Genomic DNA, 6,742 nt, shown 5'->3' with positions numbered 1-6,742 from the left:
CATGAGATTTAGTAAACCCTCTTCTGTTGCTCCTTCCTTTCCCACAAGAAATTTGAGTCTTCTGGATCAGATGTTGAATGCTCCAACTTGGAACCGTAGGATGATAGGATTATTTGGGGCTGGCTGTTGAGGGTTCAAACAATCTGATCAAGTTCGAAGCTGCCTGGGTTCAAACCCTCAATCTCTGGCCCAAACCTAACAAATGCGAGCTCTTTATGAAATTGAAAATATGGCCCACCTGATTGTGCCTTTTCTAATGCATGTGAGGTATGATATTCATCATCATAAGATTTAAGGCCCAGCAATAGACATGGCATGTTCATAAAATATCACACAATGCAAGTACTGCATGTGGAGATGAAAACCTAAAATGATGCAGAAAGGAGAGGATGTACCCAAGTGGATCAAGGCAGTGGATTGTGAATCCACTATGCTTTGGTTCAATAGTCTGTTCGCTTCTGTATCAAAAATCGCAAATAAATAATCACACAATATAGGAATTTAATGTTGGGATATGATGTCTTGTATTCCATCACAATCTAATCCAAGGAGTACTGGTGTAGGTCCCCCAAAGAGGCGGTCCCATTTGGTAGCGAGGTTCTCTTTCTCTGTAAGCAATCTGAGAGGTGTGAGGATGAGTACTATAGCCTTTTTCTCCATTGATAGTGAAGTAAGGATCTCATCTCACCGAGGAATCTTGCAAAATCTTGTAAATTTGTGTGCATTGTTTGTTCTTATTTTTCTGTTCTTTTTTACATCGTTTTAGGGTTGTGTTTTTTTCCGTTCTTTTCTCCATTGTTTTAGGGTTGCATTTTCACATTAAATATTGCTAATGTCCTTAGTGAAATGAGATTTGCTTCATGTTCAATGGAGAACAGGGTTACAATTGCTCATCCTCACACATTGGCCTCCCTTAGATTATAAAGAATGAACTCACTACAATTCATAGCAACAATATACACCCTTTACTGAAAACATCGACACACCCCTAAAAATTTTCATTGGGGATCGCCACCCCTTTGCCATGGATCCGCCAATTCATTGATGCCCCAATAACACAAATAGCACACAAGGTGTGTTGATTCCTCCTAGCCTCTAGAACTTAGATCCTACGGCTTCTTTACGACCCTTTAGAATCAAACCACAAATCCATGTAAGGGAATAAAACATCATACCCTCAACAATGCATGCATTATGAAACTTATGCGGACTGTTCTTTACATTGAACTAATCCTAAGAAAGAATTTAAAAGAATTTCTTCTTCTAAGATAACCTGCATTTGGCTTTGAAAAAACCAATAAACATACCATTTCTCAAACCTGCATGATTGACGTTTCCTGCACCAGACCAGCAGGGATCTTTTCCCCTTTTTTTAGTTTATTTTATATATATCAGAAACTTGATAAAGCCATGGAAAATGAGCTCTTCCACCAGTTCACTGGCAAGGTATAAGCCCCTATTGCTTATGTGGTATATGATTTTGTGCTTGATACACAAAAATAAAATGGATAAAGAACCCTGTCAGTTGGAAATACCAGCACGTGGGCCACTGAAAGGGCACGTGGGAGCATCTTCAGCTCACAAGCCAGGGGGGCAGCATGGACTTTTCATGTTCACCTGTGTTCTGGGCGTAGATAACATTAGACTAGCATGGTTCTTTTTCCCAAAAAAACAAAAAAAACCTTATACTTTAGTAGTTAAACTGGTTAATCAGATGGAGATTGCCATTTCATTATAAGCTTGCACTCATAAGCTGTAATTTGTTTCATTCTTTGCAGGTTTTATCCATTATCAGCCGATGATGTATATTCACTTTTGATTGGTAGATGGAGTTTGATCTTTCAATAAATGGAGCAAGTCACTGCTGCTCCAGCTTCTGTAGACCAAGTAAAGTCTGGGCTTTTTAGGAACCAGTGTCATTTCATTTTCTGTCAGTGTGTCTGCACCAGTGTCCTTCATGAATATTTGGCAGATCGAGTACCTTAAGTATTATAGGTGTATTTATTTTTAGGGGAAGTGTTTTCTGTTGAGTTCCCGGTGTTCTTCATGTCAATGGAAATATACAAGGAAGTATCCACAAAGTGGGTGGGATCAGTCATTTCGTGCACCCATGGCTAAGTGGGTCAATCATTTATGGGAAAATGAACTCTATTTAGAAACACAACTTACACTAGCATTTTCTGAGTCTATTTCTCTCCTCTCCCAATGAAAGGATATATGGAGGGAAATAAACTCAGGGAGAGCTAGTGTATGAATGCATATTAGATGTAAGGCTGTGTTCGTAAATTCACATAGATGTAAAACCCGAAATCAGGATTTGGATGGGTTTCACTCAAATATTCCGATCTGAATCAAAATCTAGCAGGATCGGTGAGGAATCGATTGAAATCGGTCAAAATATGCTCCAATCCTAGATTTTGGTCGGGTCAGGTGGAAGAAAACAGGGTCCAAACTGATCTGATTTTGATTCTTTAATCCTTATACATCTAATGGTAAAAGTTGTATATTTGCCTTGAGAAAGATATTATCCATATAGAATTCACAAATTTAGAGCATATGAGAGAGTGACTTAAAGAGAAACTGCACATCAGTATTTGACGAAGTTTTTCTCATTTGGTAAATATATAATGAGAGAGGGTTGGGCATGGTGCTTGCTTTCCTAAAAGAGAAAATTGCATTGCCACCCCCTGAACTTCGGTCGTTATTCAACGCCACCCCCTGGACTTTTCGAAACGTCAAAGCCACCCCCTAAAAATTCAAAAAATTTCAAATCGGTCCCTGCCGTTAGACGACCGTGAGAAATGAATGAAAATCGGTTAGTTTTTTTATAATATACCCAAAATACCCCCACCTATTGTGAGAGGACAATATTGCCCTCTCTTTTATTTCCATCTCCTAAACCCATATCCCATATCCCATCTCCCATCTCTCATCTCACTCCTCTCACTCACTCGGCCGGACAAGAAGAAGAAGACGATGACACCCCCTGCAACTCGATTATCTTCCCTCCGGCATCCGATTTTATTCCCTACGGCGTGCGATTCTCCCCCCTCCGGCGTCCGAACCTCTATCCCAAGGTATGGGGATTAATGACATAATAAAGTGGGTTGGGAACCATCGGAATCATTGCAGATCTTGGAGAAACCAAACCCATAATAACAAACTGGATATATACAGCGTGGATGCAGATAGATATCTGAAGGGAGAATGCATGATGACATGCAAAGATAATCTCATGAGAAAAAGGTGATTTTATGAGAATATGGTGGAGAAAATCTTCAGCCATCGGAGCGCCGCCAGTAATGATGGTGAGAGACGTAATATGATAGGGTGAGGGAGCTGGACAATGTGATCATGAAGAACAACAAATAACCTGAGAACTGAAAACGAAGCTAGAATGATTATGAAAAAAGGGATCTTGAAAAGGAAGCCTAGGGGAAGGGAAGGAGAGGACTGGGCAAATTTCTCCAAAAGAAAGAGAACTGGGCTATCTCCAGAGTTGATCTGCTGGCCAAGAAGGTCACCGATCAATGGAGGACCGATTTGCCGGAGTCCGAGAGTTACTCGCTGTTCTCTGTTCAACCGATTTGATTTGCCGGACAAACGCTTTCTCCAACACAAGAAAAACGGTTTTCGAAATTACTTTACCAAGTGTTCTTTAACCACGGTTCTCCCTCTCTAGAAACCATAATATTTCATTCTATTAAGAAGGACGACCATTTAGCCGTTTAAATCCGAAATGCCGGGGAGAACATAGATGAAATTGGCAGTCTTGGACCAGTTTTGATCGGAAAATGGGCAAGAACGGAAACTTTCTGCAACTAATTAGGATTCTACAACAGGGTTTCATGGTGCAGATCCCGATGGAACCACTAGCATTCATACCTCGATAGGAATTGGAATCAAGGGGGAAAAGATATAAACTACTCTTAATCAGAGACTTCTGAGATGATTAATTTCAATGTAAATAAGTGTGTTTACGACTCTGTTTATCTTGAAAAAAAATTGAAAAACAGAGATTCAAGCAATAAGGGAAACAAAAACAAGAATCGAACAGAGAATGATCGATTGAAATTGGAAGATAAAACAAAGATGAGAAAGAAAAAGACTTGATTTTTCCTCTACTTGCAGAAAGATGGAGAACCAAGAGGAACGGTGTTTGAAGCTCCCATATATATCGGCGGGAGAAATGGAGATTTCGGAGACAGGGACATGCATTAGCTAAAGGGGGTTCGTCTGGGGGCGTCATGGTTTGATCATGCTCCAAACCCATACCTTGGGATAGAGGTTTGGACGCCGGAGGGAATAGAATCGCACGCCGGAGTGAGATGAGAGATGAGAGATGAGAGATGGGATATGGGTTTAGGAGATGGAAATAAAAGAGAGGGCAATATTGTCCTCTCACAATAGGTGGGGGTATTTTGGGTATATTATAAAAAAACTAACCGATTTTCATTTATTTCTCACGGTCGGCTAACGGCAGGGACCGATTTGAAATTTTTTGAATTTTTAGGGGGTGGCTTTGACGTTTCGAAAAGTCCAGGGGGTGGCGTTGAATAACGACCGAAGTTCAGGGGGTGGCAATGCAATTTTCTCTTATATATATCCAAGGGAATCATGTCTTTAAAATGTAATCTAAGTTACAAGAATTACACTCTTTTTAACAATTGAATGTCCCATTTAGAATGTGGATGTATTGCCTAAGTGAAGTCAGAATTTGGAAAGTTGTTGAATTGTCCAAGCCGGTTGATATCTCATCCATGAAAAGTGCCCTTGCTGGTCCAACCAGCATCTCCCTTGCATCATAGACAGTAAATAATTTTAGAAGAATCAGAATGCCATAATAAGGGAAGAAGAATATTGACTCAGATGTTAGAATTAGTGGTAAAATAGGTATTTAGGCATTTTTTAAGGAAGTCGGGTCGGTTGGGCTAAATGAGTCAGTTCTAGCAGGCTTCTTAAGCGAGTCGGGTCGGTCGGGTACCCGATGGGCTAGTAACTTGCACCGTGAACGCCCTTTTAATAAACGGGTCAGGATGAAGCCCAACACATTTATTAAACAGGTTGGTTCAAGTCGGGCCTTAAGCGAGTCGGGATCGATCGAGCCTATCGGTGTGGGCTCAGGATTGACACCCCTATGTCTTTCACTCTGCTAGTTTGGATACTAATTGGCATAATACTTCTTAAGAACAGTGAATTTGGAATCAACCTCGAATTTGGATCTATAGGATTAACAATGAGGTACAACATTTTCTCTTTAATTTCATTTCATTTATGTTTATCATTAAACTCTCTCTCTCTCTCTCTCTCTCTCTCTCTCTCTCTCTCTCTATGTGTGTGTGTGCACGCGCGTGTGTGTGTGCAAGGCACAATTAATTGAGGTACAACTTTGGCAGATCTGCACTATTGCACCTCGTACTAATGTTGCAACATTGTTATGGTTGTAAAGATGAAGTTTTTATTAACCTATAGTGAAGAGAGAATACATAGACTTATAATTGGATTCTGGTATTACCTCACAACCAGGCTTTTTTATTTTTTGTAATATATAATCCTTTCTCAATCCATTCAAAATGTCATATCCTATGGTTGAAGAGATTCTCTCTTCCGATACATCAGTGAGGAGAAAATAACCCTTTCATTAAACATATGCATTGACACAAAAATAAAAATCTTATTAAATTCATGCTTGGCTATCTATGTGAACTGTACGTCAAGTGAATAACTAGCAAAGATAGGGGAAGAGATATACACGTGGTTTGCATGTAATAACATCTCTCATGTTAAGCCAATGGGTGCAATTGGACGGCGTGTACATCCGTTTCCTTAAAAATCATTGATTCTCAAAAGGAAAAAAGAAAAAAATAATAATAATACATGCATCACAAGTTGAACACCTACCATCATTGAAAGGAGTCTTATGGACAACGGTCGGGGATCCAATTAAGTGTCACTATTAAGATGTGATTCCTTGCTCAAACATTTCCATGGCTGTCGTTGTTGGAAGATAATGACAGTACCTGCAAGGAATAAGGGGTGGAGGAAAAATATTTAATCAAGAAGCTTCATTGTTTGTAGATGATGGAACTCTAATAAAATGAGAAAAGGCTCCCTGAGCCTAAGGCTTACCCTACGTCTACACCTACTCTTATCATGAGTTTGAGGCATATTGTATGCCCTGTCACAGTGGATTATTATATTAATTAAAAAATCACAGTGGATTTTTTTTTCTTTTTCTCAAATGCCTGTGGATCCATGTAGCCTATCTTATTTAGTTGGGATAAGACTAAGCTTTGTTGTTGTTGTTGTTGTCGTCGTGAGAGAGTGCAAACTATGTAGTAGTCCGATTACTCAGAAAACTCTCCCATTTTTATTATTTTTTCTTTTTTTTCTTTAAATAAATAATAAAATGTGTGTAAATGTAGGGTACACTTTTAGGTTCAGAGACACTGAATACATATACATGTGAATATATACGTAGGAGAAGACCAGTTTGTTTTATTTAACTCTTGATGTTGAGATGAAGCGGCAGCCCTAGTACAGCAGCCCTAGTAAACTCATGTCTCATACATGTAGGTCAAGAGCGAGTCAAGTCACATCGAGGGGTCGAACTCATGGGCCAGTCGGCGAATTCGACAACATAAATTTGGTGGACAAGTCACAACCATTGAATCTATGACCTTGTCAAGTATATGAGTTCATACATTGTAGAGAGGGAAGGAGAAGGAGGGGGGGGGGGGGG

The sequence above is a fragment of the Macadamia integrifolia genome, chromosome 9 (genome assembly GCF_013358625.1).
Source record: "Macadamia integrifolia cultivar HAES 741 chromosome 9, SCU_Mint_v3, whole genome shotgun sequence".
Lineage (NCBI taxonomy): Eukaryota > Viridiplantae > Streptophyta > Magnoliopsida > Proteales > Proteaceae > Macadamia > Macadamia integrifolia.
The sequence above is the reverse complement of the archived record's forward strand: the minus strand, read 5'-3'. Positions refer to the sequence as shown.